This window comes from Manis pentadactyla, chromosome 6 (assembly GCF_030020395.1).
Source record: "Manis pentadactyla isolate mManPen7 chromosome 6, mManPen7.hap1, whole genome shotgun sequence".
In the NCBI taxonomy this organism is placed as follows: Eukaryota; Metazoa; Chordata; class Mammalia; order Pholidota; family Manidae; genus Manis; species Manis pentadactyla.
Window position 1 is genome coordinate 139,815,988 of NC_080024.1, and position 20,892 is coordinate 139,836,879.

The 20,892-nt window shown below is 38.0% G+C and overlaps 1 non-coding gene and 1 pseudogene across 1 annotated transcript; one reads left to right on the forward strand and one right to left on the reverse strand.

The window, feature by feature from the left end:
• Positions 1 to 493: 493 nt before the first annotated feature.
• On the reverse strand, positions 494 to 600 carry LOC118929015 (U6 spliceosomal RNA). The gene has a single exon (XR_005031441.1). It is a non-coding gene; the product is annotated as a U6 spliceosomal RNA (small nuclear RNA).
• Positions 601 to 7,991: 7,391 nt separating this feature from the next.
• On the forward strand, positions 7,992 to 19,721 carry LOC118928904 (uncharacterized; annotated as a pseudogene).
• Positions 19,722 to 20,892: the final 1,171 nt, after the last annotated feature.

Genomic DNA, 20,892 nt, shown 5'->3' on the forward strand with positions numbered 1-20,892 from the left:
CTAAAACTGCAGGGAATCATCAATTATATACATATCTTCCTCGGTAAAGTCATTTTGATGACAACTATATTTGAATCTTAAGTCAAACATTTCCTATGCTCTCAAATGTTAAAAAAAAAGCAAGATTTCCACTCCTACACACATTTGCAGTGGATATAGTTCCTAAGCTCAAATTAGTTTCAGCAACATTTTTTGGTCCTCCATGCAAGTATAAGGATTTCCGTATTTAAAAATTCACTTGTGCAGTGAAGAGCTTTCACCTTACCTTCAATTGGAAGTGATTAATATAATGACAAGCTAAAGAAAAGCAAGTATTAGGAGAAGAAACTAATAGAGTTCTATAAATGTTTTCCAAATGATGAACACCTTTAGCTAAAATAATATGCTTGTGGATTGGTATCAGTATTTGTCAGTACCCATCTGTGTGAAAAGACATTTTCAAAGACCCATCTCAAATGGGTCAGCATTATCCAGATGAACATTTGCAATTTTTTTTTAATATGGACACTTCACAATTTTGCATGTCATCCTTGTGCAGGGGCTATGCTAATCTTCTGTGTATCATTCCAATTTTAGTATATGTGCTGCCTAAGGGAGCACCATTTATAACTGGTTTTGATAATAAGGAGCACTTTACGTCTCAGTGAAGCAAAATGTTATCTCCCCCCAAATAATTTTTTTTCTCATTAGACTTGTATTAAAAAAATTGTTCTCATTATTGTTTTGAATTTTATTTAAAAATTTGTGAATTTGTTTTTTCTTGTATATAAGTACCTATATAACATAAGTTTGATTTTTGCTTCTTGGACCACAAAGACTCAAATATTTACTATTTTGCCCTTTACAGGAAGATTTTGTTGACCCCTTCTCTAGAGGAACATTCTTGGAATATGGGATTGAATAGTCACCTTTTAAGTACATGGCAGATGTATATAGAATATCTATAGCCCCATGGGGACTCAATTACAGCCTAAGGCCTGGGATTTTTCCACATGGTCTGAACATGGTCAGTAACGTCACCACCAACATGATTAAATTTGTTGATAAGTGAATAATTTGTAAATGTAAAATTGTAAAACCTAATTTTTCCAAGTATTTAAATGATTGCAAATTGACTAAATTCCTTGAGGCAGTTTAAGTTGCAACTTCAAGCCTGTATTCCTGATTCTTTTCCCCCCTTTAAATGGCAGATAAAATTTACATAAACATAATGATTTCAAAAATATTCCTAGAGTTATGGTTAAACCTAAAACATTAACACCATGACTTTAATACATTATTTCTATATGAGATCCTATATTTTCCAACGGTTATTGTTATACCTCTTTTGATAGCTTGCTACGGTTTCAATATTTTGAGTATTACCTATCATTTTATTAATTTTACATGGTGGTGTAGGAACTATCAGTAGTTAATTATTGGTTGAGATTTTGGATTTGTTTTTATCAGCATTAGATGGAGTACCCCCTTTTTACAGTTAGATCATAAGTTTTACCTGTTAAACCATGAGATCTTGAATACTTGTCTTTATTAAATATTGTAACTTTTGAAGCTTGACCTTTATCCCAGAAATAACTCAATCTTTAAATTTGCCATGGCCAGCAGTGCTTGAGCCATTGCCCCATTTTTATATTTTATTCACCTTGGTGTGTTGACATTTTTAAAACATGTATTCCTTAAAGAATTTTATAATAATTAGTATGACCCTCTAGAAGTTTTTTCTCCTAGGAAATGAGGATTGGCTCTGTAATTTTCTCTTTAGAAATTTCGCTTCTCCATCTTTTGGAATACACAGTTGGACCCTTCTTTTACTTCTTTTAGGTGTGTGTAACCACAGGTGCTGATTAACTTTTGAGCTTATAACTTATAACTGGAACTGTCATTCCAGTTTTGTAAGTGATCATTGGTGCTCCTCCTGGTTTGGTACAGTTTCTGCTTTCCCCAGGATTACTCAGCTCACTCACTGTTCCCTTCCCTGTGTTTACTGTGGTGTCTACATAGAAATGAGTATATATCTATAATGTAGAAACAGATATATCAATAGAATCCTGAATATTAAGTCTACTTATTAAAATATGGAATATATTCTATTCTATTCATCCTTTTATATTACAACTACCTTTATCAATCCTTTATATTTCCTTTTATCCTTTGAGTATCATTCCTTATATCCTTTGAGAATCTAATGGCACTTACCAAGTTAGAACCTTTTATGGGTTCAGTATATTCCAGTTAACCAAGCTAAAACTATTATTTGAAGCTCAAAATTATCACTGTCTGGCTTGTAGGGGCCCTTGAGAGCCTCCTTTGTGCTGACACTCTTGAAAGTATTGCTTTCTGGAGCTAACAGGATGTACAGATCCTGAATTTTTCCTGCCATGAGACAGTCATAACTTCCTACCACAGAACAAGGAATTCTTGTTCCTCATAGCAAAGAATTGTATTAGAAACCACAGTCTGGATACTAGGTAAGCATATAAGAGTGGATGGACTTACCTGATGTTGTTCATATTATCACTCAGGAACTTTTCTGGAGTTACCGTTCTCTGCTAATATGCTATTATATTGGCACTATAAATTACATTTGAAGCACTTATTTTGAGGAAAAAATAGCTAGAATATTGAATATATGTTCAGTATAGAATGTTGAAATTATATGTCAATGGAATCTTGAAAAAATAGAAATGTTGGGAAGCTAGCAGTTTTATAGTATTTCTCAAAACAATTATATCCCTAATTCAGTTGGGTAGAGCTAGATATATAAAATCATGTATAAAACTGAACCTTAATTTTATACAGATGAGGAAACTGACAGGCAGGTTAAGGAACTAGTCCAAGGTCAGATTGCCATGTACAGCTGAATGAATAGAGTATTTTAATTTTCTTAACTTCACAAGTTTGGAGTTCCTTCCCAGCATTCTCTGACACTTATTTTAGAAGGCCATATCCATGTAACACCTGTAGTATTAGAGTTCTTCCTGAGAACATTCTGGAATGGATAATGATGGGGTATGGTAGCAGGGAATATATATTGACTTTTCCCACAAAAGTTTGGGATTTAAATATATGGCATTGATTTGGAGATGGCATTGATGGAGATGATAAGATACTGAAAATAATTGTTCAAGTTTTATCTGTGGGGCCAATAAGGTGATTTCCTCATCTTGATATTAGGATCCTATAAAACATAATGTTTTTCCTGCTTAATTTTCCTTGTGTATTTGTAGCTGGAATGAATCATTACATTGAAGTCTTTGAGTCAATGGTGTGTCTTTTATGCTATTAGTAACTCTACACAGTGTCTGGCATATAGTACATTCTCATGTATCTCTGATACCCAGTGGTCATCCAAAAGTTGACCAACAGATAAAAAACATTTGTATAATGAGAGCGCTGATCAACCTTTTACTGGCAGACTTTTTGAAGCAAGTAATCAGAAAGAATTGCCCAACCTTGTCTTATCAGCCATTTTCACCTGAATGACTACAGAAGACAAATACTGTAGCAACAGGGAAAGCTGGGGAAATGTTCTTTTTGGAACACAGAGGCACTGTCTTTTCTCCCCTACCAGCATGACATAAGGAAAAGATCTAGTTGGCTCAGTTTTTCTTTTTTTATAAATTTTTCTTTTTTAATTGAAGTATCTTTGATATGCAATCTTATATTGGTTTCAAATATACAACACAGTGGATTACCCATATTATTAAATCCTCACCCCTGCTAGTGCAGTTACTGTCAACCTAGAAAAATGTTACAGAATCATTGACTGTATTCTCCATGCTGTGGTACTATCCCTGTGACCAGCTTATGTTATGACTGAGAATTTTTGTTCACCTTTATTCCCCTTGCCCTCCCCATCCACCCACCCCAACCTCTCCCACCTAGTAACCACTAGTCACTTCTCAGTGTCTATGAGTCTGCTGCTGTTTCGTTCATTCTATTTTGCTTTGTTTTTAGATTCCAAAATAAGTGAAATCATACGGTATTTGTCTTTTTCCACCTGGCTTATCTCACTGAACATAATACCCTCTAACTCTACCCATGTCGTTGCAAATGGCAGGATTTCTTTTTTTCTTATGGCTGAATAATATTCCATTGTGTATATGTACCACATCTTCTTTATCCATTCATGTACTGATGGACACTCAGGTTGCTTCCATATCTTGGCTATTGTAAATAATGCAGTGATAAACATAGGAATGCCTGTCTTTTCAAATCAGAGATTTCTAGGGTAAGTTCCTAGAATTGGAATTACTGGATCAAATGGTATTTCTATTTTTAGTGTTTTGAGGATCCTCCATACTGCTTTCCACAGTGGTTGTACCAATTTACATTCCTAGGTATTTTATTCTTTTTGATCCAATTATAAATGAAATTGTTTTACTGATATCTCTTTCTGTTACAGATTTCTGTGTATTAATTTTGTATCCTGCAACTTTGCTGAATCCAGTTATTAGTTCTAATAGTTTTTTGGTGCAGTCTTTAGGGTTTTCAATGTATAATATCATGTAATCTGCAAATAGTGACAGTTAAACTTATTCCTTATGAATTTGGATGGCTTTTATCTCTTTGTCTTGTCTGGCTCAGTTTTTTTTAAGGAAAACAATATTATTTTGTGATTGGATGTATTCCAGGAGAATAAACTCAGATCATTAATGAAAAGTTATATCTTTATATATTGTTTATGCCTTTGATAAATATTTCAATCAGCAGTTCTTAACACTTGCCAACCTTATTATTAGTATGCTCCTAGTCCTTCTGATAGAGATAAATATTTCAAAGAACAACTTTGGATATGGTATATATACACAATGGAATATTATTCGGCCATAAAAAAGAAAGAAATTCTGCCATTTGTGACAACATGAATGGACCTAGAAGGTATTATGCTAAATGAAATAAACCAGGTAAAGATAGCTGGTTTTACTATATTTGTGGAATATACATGATTTTACTTATTTATGGAATATAAAAACAAAACAAAAAACAAAATGAACAAAACATCAGTAGACTCATAGACACTGAGAAGTGACTGGTGGTTACCATGGGGGAGGGGTCAGAGTCGGTGGTTGTGGAGGGTGAGGGGGATAAAGGGGCACAAAACTCTCAATCATAATATAAGTTGGCCACAGGATGTAAGGCAGCATGGAGAACATAGCCAGTGGTTCTGTAACATTTTCCTGTGTGGACAGATAATAACTGTACTAGTTTGGGTGAGGATTTAATAATGTGGGTAACTGTTGAACCACTGTGTTATATACTTGAAACCAATAAAAGATTGTATATCAACTATACTTCAATAAAAAGAGAATAAATTTGGCAGCATACCTAAGTAGAAATAAGGTCTAGAGAGAGTATAAATATATTTATTTTAGTTTTCTCCTTCCTTCTTTCCCTCCTTCCTTCTCTTTTTACTCTTTATTTTGAGGTAATTTTATACCGTAGACCTTAGAGTTGCAAAAATATTTCCCTGAATGCCTTTTTTCAAGCTTCTTCTTATATTAATATCTACATAACTGTAAAACAACTATAAGAATCTGGCCCGATACTATTAACCAAAGTACAGATCTTATTCAGCTTTCACTAGCTTTTCCTATAATGTCATTTTTCTGTGTCAGGAATCAATCCATTTAGTTGTCATGTCTCTTTCAATCTGTGACATTCCTGTCTTCCCTAATCTTTTATGACCTTGTTGCCTTTAAAGACTCAGCATTGACTGGTTAGTAATTTTGTAAAATGTTTGGTGTTTGCTCAAACTAGATTGAGGTCATATGTTATTGGGAAGGCCACCATAGACTGGAGGTCATAGATCTTCCATTTTTGGTGCATCATATGGAGGGTACATGATGTTAGTATGTACTATTGATGATGCTGACTTTGATCACTTGACTAGGGTGGTATTTGGCAGGACTCTGTGCGATAAAATCATTATTTTTCTCTTTTGTAATAATCAAGATTTAGTATGCATTTGTTAACTGTTCTTCTCAATTTTGAGGCATTAACCCATGTTTCTCTTTGGTCACAACATATAAATAGTATTGTTCTTGTTGAAAACTGATTATTAGATGCGAGATCAGATGTGTTAAAAAGGAATATAAATGGGTCACCTGCTTGGTGATTTGGCTGCTATTTGTGGAATCTGGTTCACTTTACAATTCTGCCTATTTTCTTCCCAGGCTGCCAAGCATTTGTGGCCTAACAGAAACTACTTCATTTCTGAGGGCTACGTGAATGGCTGGCATATCCATTACTGGGGGGTCTCTGGGCTACACCATGGAGTTACATTCACATGCCTTAAAATGGTCTTTTTAATATTGTTGCTTTTAGCTGGCCTGCTTCAGTTTACCTCAAAGTGTTTACATGTATATTGAAGGCATGAGGTTCTCTTGCAGCAAACAGAACTTGTTGGAAAAGCTCTGGTTGAAAGTGGGAAAGCTGGATATTTGTTTTAGCTTTGCCAGTGACTTACTATGTTACTTTGGGAAGAATTCTTAGCCTTTCTGGTTCTCTGGTTTCTTACCTGCAAAGATCAAAAGGACCTCATCCAGGTGAATTCTTTGATTTAGTGCTGAAGTGAGTTTTAGTATCATTTGGTTGATGATTTGTTTTTCCATTTAAATAAATGCTAAACATAGCTTCCAGCCAATGCTGGTGAGAGAGGGCTGTGTTTTCATACTTCGAAGGAAGATGGACAAAGAAATATAAAATTGTGCTAAACTTGCTTTGAAGATTCATATAGTGCCATTTGCTGATAAAACCATGGAAAAGAGGCATAGTATATTTCGTTGAGTCTTAGAGACCACTGATTGTAAATCACATTCCATTTTCAGAGATGTTAAGATGTGGAATCATTTCCTAGCAAATGCACAAGGAAAATTATGTTTTATGGTGCCCTGATAAGAAGATGGGGAAATCACCTTATGGGCCCCACAGATAAACAATTATTTTAAATATTTTACTACCTCAAAATCAATGCCATACATTTAAATATCAGGTCTTTGTGGAAAAAGTGGCTACACTGATATGATGCAGTGATGTGTCTTAGATTTGATGAGATATGGTAAGAAGGTCACAAAGTCAGTTCTTTATCTCATGAGCATAGATTAACCCATAGCCTTGACAAAGCTTGACCTGCCTGACCCAGGTAGTGTCTGCATTTTTACCACATGGTCTCTTCCAGAGCTGCTTTCTAGAATGTAATCGACTAGGTGCGGTTACCTAGTGAAGCTCTGCTGGGACTCAAAGGCTCAGCTCAGAATTATGACTTGAGAGAAGTTTTGCCTTTTTCTTCCCGTCTCAGACACAATTACTCTCTTCTCTGTCCTCCTAGGACCTTGTACCTACTTCTTTGGGAATTATTTGCTTTCTGTTTCCGCTACTAGATTATAAGCTATTCAAAGCCCTCTAAATGTTGTATAGGAGTGTCAGTCAGTCTGGGAGATGGTAGCCATTCAGCCATGTTTATGGAAGGAATAAAGGTAGGCAGGAAAGAAGGAAGAACGACTGTGGATTATAGTAGTAGCTTTTAGACTGTTCCCTCTACCACTCATCCCCAGGAAATAGGATACAAGCGAAGTTTAAATGATTTAACTTTTCAGGTAACGAAATTATTTAATAAACACATGGGAAAGTCATCACACTAGAGGCAGGCCTGATTTGGGTGAAAACAGGTTTTACTGACTAAACACCATGAAACTGCAGAAAGCTAGTGTCATGGAAGAGTTCTGATAAAGGGTGCTTTTCCCTGACACTAAAACTAACTGACACTAAAACTAACATGAACAGTTACTGTATCTCTTCATGCCTATTTCCTAATCTACAACATGGGAAGAATCATGGTACCTGATAGGATCACTGGGGGAATTTCATCACATAATGTATGTAAAGTACATATTGTAGTGCCTGGCACATAGTAAGAGAAGGAGTTGAACATTAGATATTATTATCTTTGTATTCGTCATCCTTGGGCAAAGAGTTGGAGACCAAAGAAAGTGTTTTATTGGTCTCTAATTTGGCAATTCCTTCTAGGTTTTTTTTAAACCAAGATTATGGTTTAAGAGATAGCTTCCTTATTTCATTTCCTTAACTTTCAGCTCTATCTAAAGTTCTGCCTTACTTAATTAAGAACTATCATTCTCCTCTCAGGGATCTCCCCATTTGCTGGAGCTACATTTCCCTACCTTTTCTTTTTCAGTGAATTGTTTGCACCTTTTGCAGATGGACAACTCAGCATTTGAAATGCATAAAGGTGCAACACAGAATGGTTTGCATGTGGGAAAGATGAACACCATCTCCAGAATGGTAAGGTGGGGATTTACATCTTGAGATTAGTTCCCCCAAAAACCTCTGTGCAGAACTCAGAGAAGAATCCCTCTCTAGACCAGCTTTCCTCAAGTGACCCTCTTCAGAAAGGTGGCATCTCCTGCTCTGAACATTTCCTGATTTGCCTTCTCTCCCATAAACTTTTAACTCTGACCTCTTACTGCTTTTTAATGGCCTAACTCTCTATGAATTGTTGCTCATAGTAGCTCATATATTAATGAGTTATTTATTGTGCAATACCCTCATATAATGTTAAACTGAATATGTTGATAAATAATAATGTTGTACAAAATATGCCATGTAAGGAAATGTTAAAGTACTAAGAATGTCAATGTTAGTTAGAGTTATTGGTTATCAAAGATAGTCCTGCTCAGAGGCAAAGGCCAGGAACTTGAAGGTCAATGGAACAGAAGGTCTTGACATCAGTGTTTATGAATGTCATTTTAATGGTCAGAGGAATGAAGGCAAATTAGTCCAAAGTTCAGAGAATATATCCTGTTGGCAACTTTCAGTAACATGGATTGTAACTCAGAATTACATAGATTATAACAGAAATAATACTTTTTTTTTAGCATATATTGTGATGTGAAACCAGGAAATAGTAACAGAAATGCCTACAGATATTGTGCTCAGACTTGGTAGACAAATACATGGAAGAAAGGGAGTTCAATGAAGCTATTTAAATGAAGGTGTGAGGGGAGAGGGAGACAGACTTGTCATGCCAGACATTTACTGGTTTATTACTTATTCCCATGGGTGTACCTGTGCATGTAAATGCATATGTACATTCTGGAACATTCTAAGAATATATGTTCTTAGAAAATACTCTTTATAACCTCTTTAATTTTTCAGGTGAAGAAACTGGTAAATTGGGACTAATTGGCTGAATTTAAATGTGTTTTATATACAAACTTAACTAGCTACTTAATTTTATTTTAATTTATTCTGTGCCCCAGATTCTCATGTGTTTATTTTTGGATGTCAGCAAAGTATAAGGTATATATATTGTGTGTGTGTGTGTGTGTGTGTGTGTGTGTGTGTATTTATTTGCACAAATATTTACACATGTATCATTTTACTGGGTATGTTTATCTTGCAAATGTGTTTTTTTAAATAAAAGAGAAAATAAACCATGTTGAGAAAGGAGGCAATATTTTTAGTGCATCTAGAGAACAGAAAAATGGTTTCATAATTTCTTGTAGGAAAAGAAGAGGCAGTGGTCATTGATGAGTGTTTTCCTGGTGTGTCTCTTGGCCTGCACCGTTATCACGGCAGTGGGGGTATTGGTTTTCTCCTTGGTTTACATTAACAACTCTCAGCCCCACTCAGTTCATTTAGAACCCGAAGCTCATCCTCTGCAAAGAACACCGATTCCCATAGTGCAAAAGGCTATTGATTCCAAATTCCAGTTTCTTAATCATTTACCTAAATACAAGGTATGAACTACACATCAGAAAAAGAGTCTATTCTAAATGGTGATTTCAAAACAGTTTCCACTGGGTGTTTACTAAGCTTTGTTTTCTTTTTACTGGAAGGAACCAGCTGTGGGCCATCTGGATGAAGGGAAGTGAGGGATAGGCAGGGAAAGTGGGTTGGTACTGGCCCCAAGCAGAAATTTTATTTAGTAGATAGCTCTATGTCTGGCTGGATGGGAGGATTGCAGGTGGGCAAATGGAGAGCCCTTGTTCTTTTATCAAGATAGGTGTTCTTTTTTGTGTCTATCAGGGACTAGACATAGGTCTCTCTATACCACTGTTGTCATTCCCGGCGTCTTGGAGACCTCGTCTTCCTCTTTTTCTCTGGGACTCCGGTATTCACCTTGTCACCATTGCTTTCTCCAGTTTGTCTCCCTCTCACTCTGTAGGCCATGGTGGCCACCGTTCCTCAAGAGATGGCCTCCATACAGATGGCTGCTTGCTTATGACTTCTCAGGTGTTCGAGTTCTCTGGTGGTGCAATCGAGTGGGCCCAGTATAGGAACAATGTCGAAGACTATCTCAGCCTTGAAGAGGCCTCTGGTAGCAGCTTGAACAGTCATAGATCACAGAGGACTCTGGGTACCCTGAGAATAAAAGGTAGTGGCCTCTGGGCTCCTCACTGGCACTTCAATGCTAATGAGCACGGCTATCTTGTACAGGTTTAACCAGTTTGCCTGAATTTTGCACTTAAGCATTTGTGCTGTGTGTCCTTGGGCTATTATTTTAGTTGTTGCAAACTATCACTTAACTAAGTGATAGACTACATCCAGGCTTGGCCCTGTATTCAATTTAGATTAGTGCCTTGAAGCATTAACCTATTTGTTTTCATTATTCTTGGCATCACTTTGAACTTCTTTCTTTAGTATGAAATCACTTTTCATACGCTACTGTTAAAATAAGATTACCATTCCATCCTTTGAGCTGAAGCTAAAACTGGTAGCTCTGATCTAATGATCAAAGAGATGGCAGCTTTCCTCAAATGAGAAAAACAGTGACTGGAATAACAAACTGGTTTGTTGATGTTCAGCCCTGAGTCCCTAAGATCAGGCCAATTGGATGCCTGTTTGTGGTTCAGACCTCTCAGAATTTTCTGGAAGTCAAGTGCATAGAGACAGCTGGAGGTGAAATGAGTGTTCTTACTTGAGTTTCAAATAGTTCATTAAGTCTAAAAAATATGTATTGGTTGCCTTCTGTATTGCAGACGCTGGGGAGGCAGGAGTGACTTAGTCCCCTTAGAGCTTTCACAGATTGGTCTTCATCCTGGTGATCTTGTTAACAGATCAGCCAATTTTATGTGATGTACCTCTGTCGTTAATAATACTCTTTTATACCTGACGATTCATTCGATTTTAGAATTTACAACAGGAAGACAGATTAGTTTCATTTCTATGGGACCAAATTTTTCTTATTTCTAATGAGAGACCAGAGGCTCAAGAAGATGAAATAACTTTTCTAAAGATTTACTGTATTTGTTGGCTGGACTGTGACAAAGTCCATGTTTCTGACTTTGTCTTTTTCCACATTTACAAAATATATAAAAGGACAACTTCCAAAAGGTTAGTTTTCATGACCCTAGCTGAGTAGTGGCACGCTGGTAGGAGGAAGGAGTTGGGAGGGACCCCTTAAAAATAAACTCCAAGCTAGGTAAATTAGTCTGGGGCATGTTCCAGCAAATAACAGGCTTGGCATCTTGTTTATCTTGGGGAGGTTATTCTGAACATCTAAAGAGAGTTTATTACGTGAACTTCTAACTGTGGGTTAGAAGGTGGTCAAAAGGTGTAAACTTCATTTATAAAATAAAAAGGTAAAAAAAAAAGTCATGGGAATGTCATGTACAGCATGGTGACTATAGTTAATAAAACTGTATTGTGTATTTGAAAGTTACTGAGAGAGTAGATCTTCAAAGTTCTCATCACAAGGAGAAAGATGGTAATTAGGTGTGATGGATGTTAGCTAGACTTACTGTGGTGATCATTTCCCAATGTGTACAAATATGGAATCACATTGTACTCTTGACACTAATGTTATACATCAGTTAGATCTTAATTTAAAAATATAAAAATAATCCAACTATTTAAAAAACGGGCTAGAATATTCTCCAGATCCCAGGAAAATCGTAGGATCACTCACTCTTACAGTCAGAGTGAGGAACCCACCAACAGGACAGTCCCCTCTGCACACTCACCAGTGGAGCTGCTTGTATTTCTGAATATCTCAGAAAAGACTTGGAAGGAGTGGCCCTGAGAGGAGCAGGACAACGGGTGGCCAGCATGTGTGGCCCTGCAGTGAGCGTCCCATTGGCCACTGTGATGTCTCTGCTCTGCGTCTGGAGTACCTGATGCCCTGATATGAATAGATACACATTTCTGTTGTTCTCTGCACATGGACTTAGAAAGAGCTCTAGAGGTTCACCTTTCCCCTGCGTCTTTAATATCTGTTTGTGTCTGAACTGTACATGTGTGAAGAGAGAGCAAAGACTTCTTTTTCATGCACACTCGTGGATGTTCCATTATGGGACCATGAGTTTCTAGAAAAATAGAAATAATGTTACCTTATTTACCTACACCATAGGGTAATACCTAGGAACAGATAAAAGAATGAGAGAAAGGGTACAGTTCTGCATAAGCAGAATCCAAGTATGGTGCAGTATGGATTAAAAGTGTAGATGTTTCCCCAGCCCCTGGCAACCACCATTTCACTCTCTGCTTCTGGATAATTTTAGTAGATAATTTTGACTAGGTAACCTGCCTAAGTAAGTAAGTTTCAGAGATCTCCCGTATAACATTGTACCTATAGTTAACATACTGTATTGTACACTTAAAATTTGTTAAGAGGGTGGATCGCATGGTAAGTGTTCTTACCACAATTAAAAAAAAAATTATAGACTTGGAACTGGACTGCTTAAGTCCAAATTCCAGTTTTGCCATTGGCTAGTTGAGTAACCTTGGGAAAAGTATATATTCTCTCCAGAATTGGTTTCTCATCTTTAGAAGAGGATATGAGTAGTACTTGCTTTATAAGGTTGAAGTAAGGAATAATTGAGTTAAATCAGGTAAAATGCTTAGAAGAATACCTGGACACAGTGAAAACACACAGTGTGTATTATTAGAATTGTATGCAGACTTTTCCTTATCTGTATAAGTATCTGCATCTTATACAGATCTTACATGCGTCTGTATGCGTACTTATGAACAGGCACATGCACAAACATGCATGTCTGTATGACCACCTATGAACACACACATGTGCTTGCAAACTCTAAAGCATGAACTTAGAACTCTTAAATTCTAAATGGGGGTGATATTGTTCCCTCGTGGGCACAAACTGGTTCTTGGGGGACAAAAAGTATTACTCTTGTTATGTATAAAGCATAGACATATGTATAGTACATGAGCAGTATGTGTATACAGTGTGCAAGTCTACAGTACATTTGTAGTTCTAAGATTTCATAGGGTGGTGATTTAAAAAAGTCTAAAATGATACCTTAAAAGGGAGGTAATGAAAAAAGGTTGAGAAATATTGGTCTAAAGTGATGTTGGATGTGATTTTCTGTTTATGTTTCAGCGGACAGCATGGATTGGGGTGGTTAATGATGGTGGTGTAATTACCACATACAACATTATAGCTGGCCAAGTGATCTTCTTCCCAAAACATACATTACACTGGATAAAGAATGTGGGGAATGTAGACTGTTTTTTCTTGCTGTTCTTTTCCACACATGATGAACTTCAGACCCTGAATGTTGATGATGTATTTTTTCTACACCTGAGGACATTGCTTCCAGGTCCCTTAAGGTCTGTACCCCTGCTAAAAACAAATCCCACCAGGATATGCACATAGGCACAGAGAGAGCATGAGTATTTGGGTCTCTAAGGGAGCAGTCAGCAGAGTGACAATCGGGTAACCGATTTGAGAATACTTGTGTTCCTACTAAGGACATAAATTATTGAAGTGAATTGCTCTTTATTTTCCTTTATGAAGGACTTCTATAGGAAATGATAATGAATTGGTAGAAATGTTGGGATATAGTTAATAGAAGGTATTATAACTTATATCTCAGAAAAACCATAAGCTCATCCAGGGGAAGTTTGCTACAGATAATGTAATTGTGTTTTCTTAACCTAATTCAGAGGATCCCACAGTCTTCCTGAATAGTAGCTGCTTTTGATATTTCTAAGTATTATCGCTGGAGGGACCGCTGCTCACATTGGGTACAGAAGGTCAGATGTGGATGCTGACTGTGCACATGGGTGACCAGGAGAATTGGGGGTGGCCCACAAGTGACAACTGGATGGGGTTCTGTGGTAAATTTAGAAATCTACCTGGTGAGGTTTTAAGATTGATGTTACAGCAGATCCTAGTCAAATTTTATAGGGAGAAGTAGAAGAAATGAATCATTAGGGAGACTCTTGGTAGGATATGGGAACCAGTGTATACTTTTGAAGGAGTTTATGTTGTCCATGGAACACCAGCATATCTAAAACCAAAATACATGGAAACCTTGGAGGATTTTCATAAATATCACAGGTCTTAGGCTAACTGAGTTCAGCTCTTTTTACTGGGCTACTAAAAATCATCCTGGTACCCATCCTACCCTATCCTCAGGTACTCACTCTTTTATTGCTCAAATTTGTTGCATGTTTCATAGATATCTTATGGTGTCAATGTTCCTTCCAACTTGGCAGAACTGGTTATGAATGCTAGTTACGCACAGTCTCCAGACAGCCTTGTGTGGAGATACTTTTATAACCTTAAAGGTATATAGTATGTTATTTTGTAAAGACATTTTAGTTGAGTGTTGATATATGTGATCATATAGATGCATTGGGCTGAGATGTGACATATTTTTTTTTTTTGCTGGGTCACAGTCAAGAGAAGTTTGAAAAAACACATTTATCAACAGAATAGGAAATGTGAGAAGAGGCCCAGAAACAAAAGAGATTGTGAAAAAAGATTTCAGAGTGTGAGGGGTATGTGTTGGGCTGGGGGCTGCAGGAGAGGCAGATAGGAAAGGAAGAGTCCAGTCATGCAGGTTTAGAAGCCCGGCTAATGAGTTTATACTTTATTTTGATGGAAAGAAGAGCAATTGAGAGGTTTTAAGTAGGACAGTGACACAATTAGGTTTATTATTATTATTATTTTCTATATTTTTTAAATTGGGCTATAATTGACATACAACATTATACTAGTTTCAGGTGTACAGCATAGTGATTCAATATTTGTCTGTATTGCCAAATGATCACCACAATAAGCCCATCACTATACATAGTCACAGAATTTTTTTCAGGTAATTAGAACTTTTATGATCTACTCCCTTAGCAGCTTTCAGATATTCAGTGCAGTATTATTAACTAGTCAGCATGCTGTACATTACATCCCCATGAGTTATTTATTTTACAACTGAAAGTCCATACCTTTTGACCCCTTTCACCCATTGCACTTGCTTCCCCCTGCCTCTGGCAACCACATTTTCTTTATCCATTCCTCCGTGCACGGGCATACTGTGGCTGTTGTAAACAACCCTGTGGTGAACGTAGGGGTATGGGTATCTTTTCAAGCCAGTTTTAATTTTGTTTTTTGTAGTGCTGACCGATCCACCTGCATTGTGGAGAATGGACTGGAAGATGAGAGGTAGAGGGATGAGTTGGGGGCTCCCACAGTCCCTCAAGTAGGGGATGATGGTGGGCTGCACTATGACAGCTGTGAGAGGGAGAGAACTGCTGCGAAGAAAAGAGAAGTGAAAGAGGTGGGGCTGACAGGAGCTAACTGACTGACTTTAAGGTGAGGTAGAGACTGGTGTTTAGGAGGACTCTCACATTTCCTAGTCAGCTCTCCTGAGTTCAACAGTCCATCTTAAAGAGGTCACTCTGTTAGAAGTTCCAGGAGAGCTCGGAAGGTAGGGTAGTATCTGGCCGTATCAGGTCAATACTGGGGGCACATCGGCCAGCAATTCCCACCAGATAAGTTTTCTGTGATTATAGAAGAGCTGTGTACTTTACTGGGACTACAGTTGGCTCTCCTTTTGTAACCATTTGAAGTATTTTATCATATAATTGTTATTTTTTAATTTCATCTGACTCAGGTTCAAAAGAATATCGATTTCCAGGAGGAATAATACAACTGGCACAATATTGGAAAAAATGGAAGTGAACTAAGGAACAATGAGAACATTTTTAGTGAATTCCTGAATCAGGTAATAGAGAAAAATGTTTTGATGCTCATTAAGATGGATCAAAATATAAGCTCTACATTGGATTCAGCCTTCTTTTGGACAAAAAGAAAAGGAAAGATCTAGTCAAACGACGAATGATTTGGTCAATGTGAACTATTAATTGAGGCCTCAGTGTGGATTGGGAAATTGAACTTCCCAGCATGGATGGTTACATTAATGAAAGACTGGATGTTTGTGAAATTTCTCCTTCCATGTGTTTTAAGTGCTCAATTGGCTTTACTGCCTAATGACTAAGAGCACAGCCACGACATCAAATTCCCTGATGCAGATCCCAGTTCTGCCACTGTGCGAGCCTACGTAAACTACTCACCAACCTAGATTTAATTCCATCACCTGCAAAATGGGGAGAATGACACCACCAACCTTGAAGATTGTTATAAGGAACAAGTGACATAATAAATGTAAAGGACATGAAAATTGCATGTTCACAGTGAAGGCTACATAAATAGTAGTTATTGTTATGATTATGTGAATTGTTAAGTTGCTGAGTAGGATGATGACTAAATAACTGGATTTCATTTTTTCTTTCTCAAGCATCAAAATGCCCTCACCTTGAGGACACTTAGAGTTTATAACAATGGATTATGACAACCACATTTTCATTTCAATGCAAATGAAATGGGATGTGTAATAAGTGGATGTGCAAAGGTCATTTCTCTGTGAACAGTGTTTCCCTTTTAACACAGGAAGAAGCAAGTGGGAGTTATATCTTTGTTTTGGTTCAGGTATTGGTAACATAAATGGACTCGGTGCTGCTGACATTCTGGGTAGTTTCCACAGAGGATACCATGCATGCCCTGCTAGATAGTTTCTAAGTTTAACCTTACTGTGAGATGGGGCTAGGAACATTTCAGAAGTGGTAAAGAGGTTACCACTAATGGCAGAGGGTCTGGGACAAATGCTTACATTTTCAGAGTTTTCATTCTCAGGTAATACTGGGGTTTAATGTGCTGCCCTTTGGGGAACATGAACTTGTTATTTGTCTCTCAGTGTAACGTGAGTGAGCGTGGCTGGGGCGGTGTAAAATGTCAGTGGGATGGCCATGTATCACCTTTATCCGGGATTCTCCCGATGTAACCTGTCGTCCTGGTGGAATTATTTAATCGCACCCCCTTGACTCCTCAGAGAGTCTCGATTTGGATGATCAATTATATGGTTACCAAAAGGAAAGCCAAACGGAGTGGCGTGTTACTGTGGTGATTTGGTGGTAGTTGTTCTGGACTTTCACAGGGCTCCTGGGGGGAATCTACAGTGGTATAGGCAGGTGAGACGGCTTCTCTAGCTCAGACCTGCCTCAGTCTGACAGAAAAGACCAGGCAGAACTGAAATTCACTTCTTAGGTCATCCAGAGCAAAAGTTTTATTTTAGGTTTTTAGAGGTGAAGGCTTTAGTAAATTAGAAAAGGGCATTGTAACCTTTCATAAATCATATTTCAGTGATCAGGTTTTGTTTTTGGTGTGCTCGTGTGCTCAAGCGCATGCATTTGTGCACACAATTTAGTATGTGATTCTTTCAAGGAAGACTCTCAGAATGTTGCTTTCTCAGAAGTCTGGATTTTCCTAAGCAAATAAGAAAGCAGGGCATGGGGTTAGTAAAACACTGAAATTTAAACCCTCTGCCTAATTAGGGAACATAATTTATAACCCTTAATTACAACATGGTGATTGATGGTCTTTTTGCACGATGTTCTGCAGTATTGAACTCACTGCAGATTTTTGTGGAACTATGTCTGAAAAACAGGAGATGTTATGTGAGAATTTTAAGATGGATGAAATATGAAATTTAGATGGGATTCAGCCTATATTCTGCTATTTACCCTCATTAAGAAGTCTCTTTAGAACCATGTGCTTTTATTCAACTGTTTTCACTATCTATACTTATCTTGAATATTTGATTTTATTTGTTCAACTTCAGCATAGTTTTTCCCCATCCATAGGTGGGCATTATTAATAAATTAGGGTACCTTGGAGTTTGACATTCACATTGGAGATGTGATATTTTTCCCCATTGGAATCCAGCATTACGCTAAGAGCACGTGTGATGAGGATTTGCTTTTAATTATTGCCTTCAGCACTGGAGACCAGGTAAGAGTAAGCAGCATAAGAGCAATTCCTGAGAGCCAGTGATGTGCAGATACTCTGCCAAGCAATGTGTCTGGACCTTAGGGGGCCCTCAGTAAATGAGTGTTGAATAAGTGAATAAATAAATGAACTAGCTGAACCATGTGTGAAGAGGAGAATGAAATAATCTTTTCAGTTGGCTATAAAGGGACAAATATATCACACTCCCTCTTAATTCCCCAAGTTTTGGACCAACTGAGGAAAAAGCCTGAAGAGTAGTATACAGAGGTACATGAAATCATTTTTATTACTAATAAAGCAGATATTAGGGAATATAGCTAAGATATGTAGGCAGGTGGGTTTCCTAATATTAATGGCCCAAACTGGATTGGCCCTCCCTATGTTGAAGCCACTCTCAGAAATGTCTGCCATTCCCTTTGAAGGGGGATAGTCCCCCACTATCCTATCAGAGTGGGTAATGGGCAACGTTTCTAAAGGGGATGTATTTTGCATAAGGGGTATGAAGGGAAGGAGGAGGGTGGGAAGATGGAAAGAGTGGCAGAGAGAGGGACAAGGGAACACATGCCTGAGAGAGACACAGAATGAAAGACAGAGACACACAGGGATAGATTCACAGAGAAATACACAAAGAGAAAGAGACACACTCAGCAACATACACAAGAAATAGAAAGATATGCAGAAAGATCTAAAAAGAGGAAAACAAGCACAGAGAGAAACAACAGAGATGCACAAATGGAAGGACACACACAGAGAGACTCTCAGAGAAACAGAGACTCATAGAAGCAGAGATTCACTGTGAGACAAAAACATAGTGAGAGACATACAGAGAGACACACATGAAGAAATTGAGAGATGGTGACTGAGAAAGAGAGGCAGTGTAAGAGGCAAAGAGGGAGAGAAAGACAGCGATAGAGAGTGGGGACAAGCATAGTCAGACCCAGCCAGCTGGACAGCCAGGCTGGACCGCAGACCCAGAGAACTATTGGCCCAGCAGAGAGAGTCCGGTCTGGCTGTGGATCATGAGGCCTTACTTAGCAATGAGGCTTCCCTCCATCATGCGCCTCTGGGCATGGAGCTCTGAGAAGCTCTTCTGTCACTAGTCCCTGATCATAGCAAGACAGAAGGTCCTGTTTCCTCATCAAAGAGAACTACCTCTCAGTAGGATGGAGATCCTTTCTGAAGAAGGCTTCACACTTCTCAGCACCTCTAGTCATCAATCCAGCTTTTCTTATTCTCAGAGCTGAAAGAACAGACATACAAAGTAACCACTTCGCAGGAGTTTTTTTTAACTGTGTCAAGTGACACAGCCACATACCCCCCCAGTCTTGTAAGTGCCTCAACGGCCATAAGCTCTTTGTAAAAACCTGAATAGTTTGGTGTTGATCCATCTCTTTTTGGTTTCCACTGTCAGCTGCAAAACCTTAACATGGACGGTTGTCTCCAGGCCACCGTGGACCACATCCTGGCCCAGCTTTTCTTCAAGAGGCCAAGTGAGTTTAAGAAGATCCCCAGATTCAAGGAGGACCAGGCAATCAACCTGCCTTAGATTTGCTGGGTTGGGTTCATACCTTTTCTTCCTTCTTTATTTTCTGTTACTGTTTCTGCAGAAGATACCACTTGGCTAAGGGGCCTGGAGCTCTTCACAGAGTGTAGGCAGGAAACAGCCTCGGGGCGGCCTTAGGGCTCATTTAGGGAGCACGATTACAGGAGCCCTCATGCTAAGGGGACAATTCATTCCATACACTCTGTGTGGGTTAGTAGATCTATGGAGAAGACCCAATAAATTAAATTATTTTTGTATAGGTTTTAGTATTTGTGCATGTATTTATTTTCCTTTCGATACTTCAAACTTATTCTAAATGAAAATGCATTCTTTTTATGTGCATCAGTCAGTCTTAGTCCTATGAATGTATTTCTGTTATTCATCTGTGTGGAAGGAAGTAAGGATGTCAGCCTATGTATGTACATATTGAGACCTGGAACCCAGGAACAGCAAGTCTTGTGTGGAGAATTTAGTATAGAACCCTAGGCTGGTGAATCCCAGTCCTTTTGCTGGCTAATGCCAAAAATTTTAAGGACTCCCTCCTACAAGTAGTTGTATGCTTACTGTATATTAGCTGAGAAAATAGTGATAAACTAATTATGAATTCAATGCCTTCTTTGAATGTATTTGGATTTGATTAATCACATCATCAACTATTTATATTTGGGAACTACTCATGTCTATATTGAGAAGCATGTGGTTTAGTGTACTGCCATTGCTGGCTGTGTGTATGGACTCAAGGACCGCTTGTCATCACTCAGAAGCTAGGAGGGCTGGTGGTCTCCAAGCTGGGAGTCATTGTCCGAAGCAGGAAAGAATTTGTTCAGAACTAACCTGTGCTTGATTTTTTTTCACAGTTTATTTTAACAGATATGTGGAACCCCTGCACTGTGCTTGGTACCACCATCTGCTCTGGGCTACCCTATATAAAATCCTCAAGTCAGTATTGCTAATCTTTAAGTGCTTCTTACCACCACCCCGTTTCAATTATTACCCTAACACCTCTTTGGTTTTTTTAAATGTCTTAGGATATTTGTTTCTAGGCCAAAAGAATCTGTGTGTTCCATTTTCCATCTCTCTCTCTCTCTCTCTCTCTCTCTGGAAGAAACAGCTCTGCTTACAGCAGGTACAGAATTCAATGAGAATCAAGAATGGCTCACTTTTAGTATGGGGAAGATGCCACTGATTTAATATCCATAATCAGGTAATAAAAGGCCTGCTAGCTCTTGGAACCACT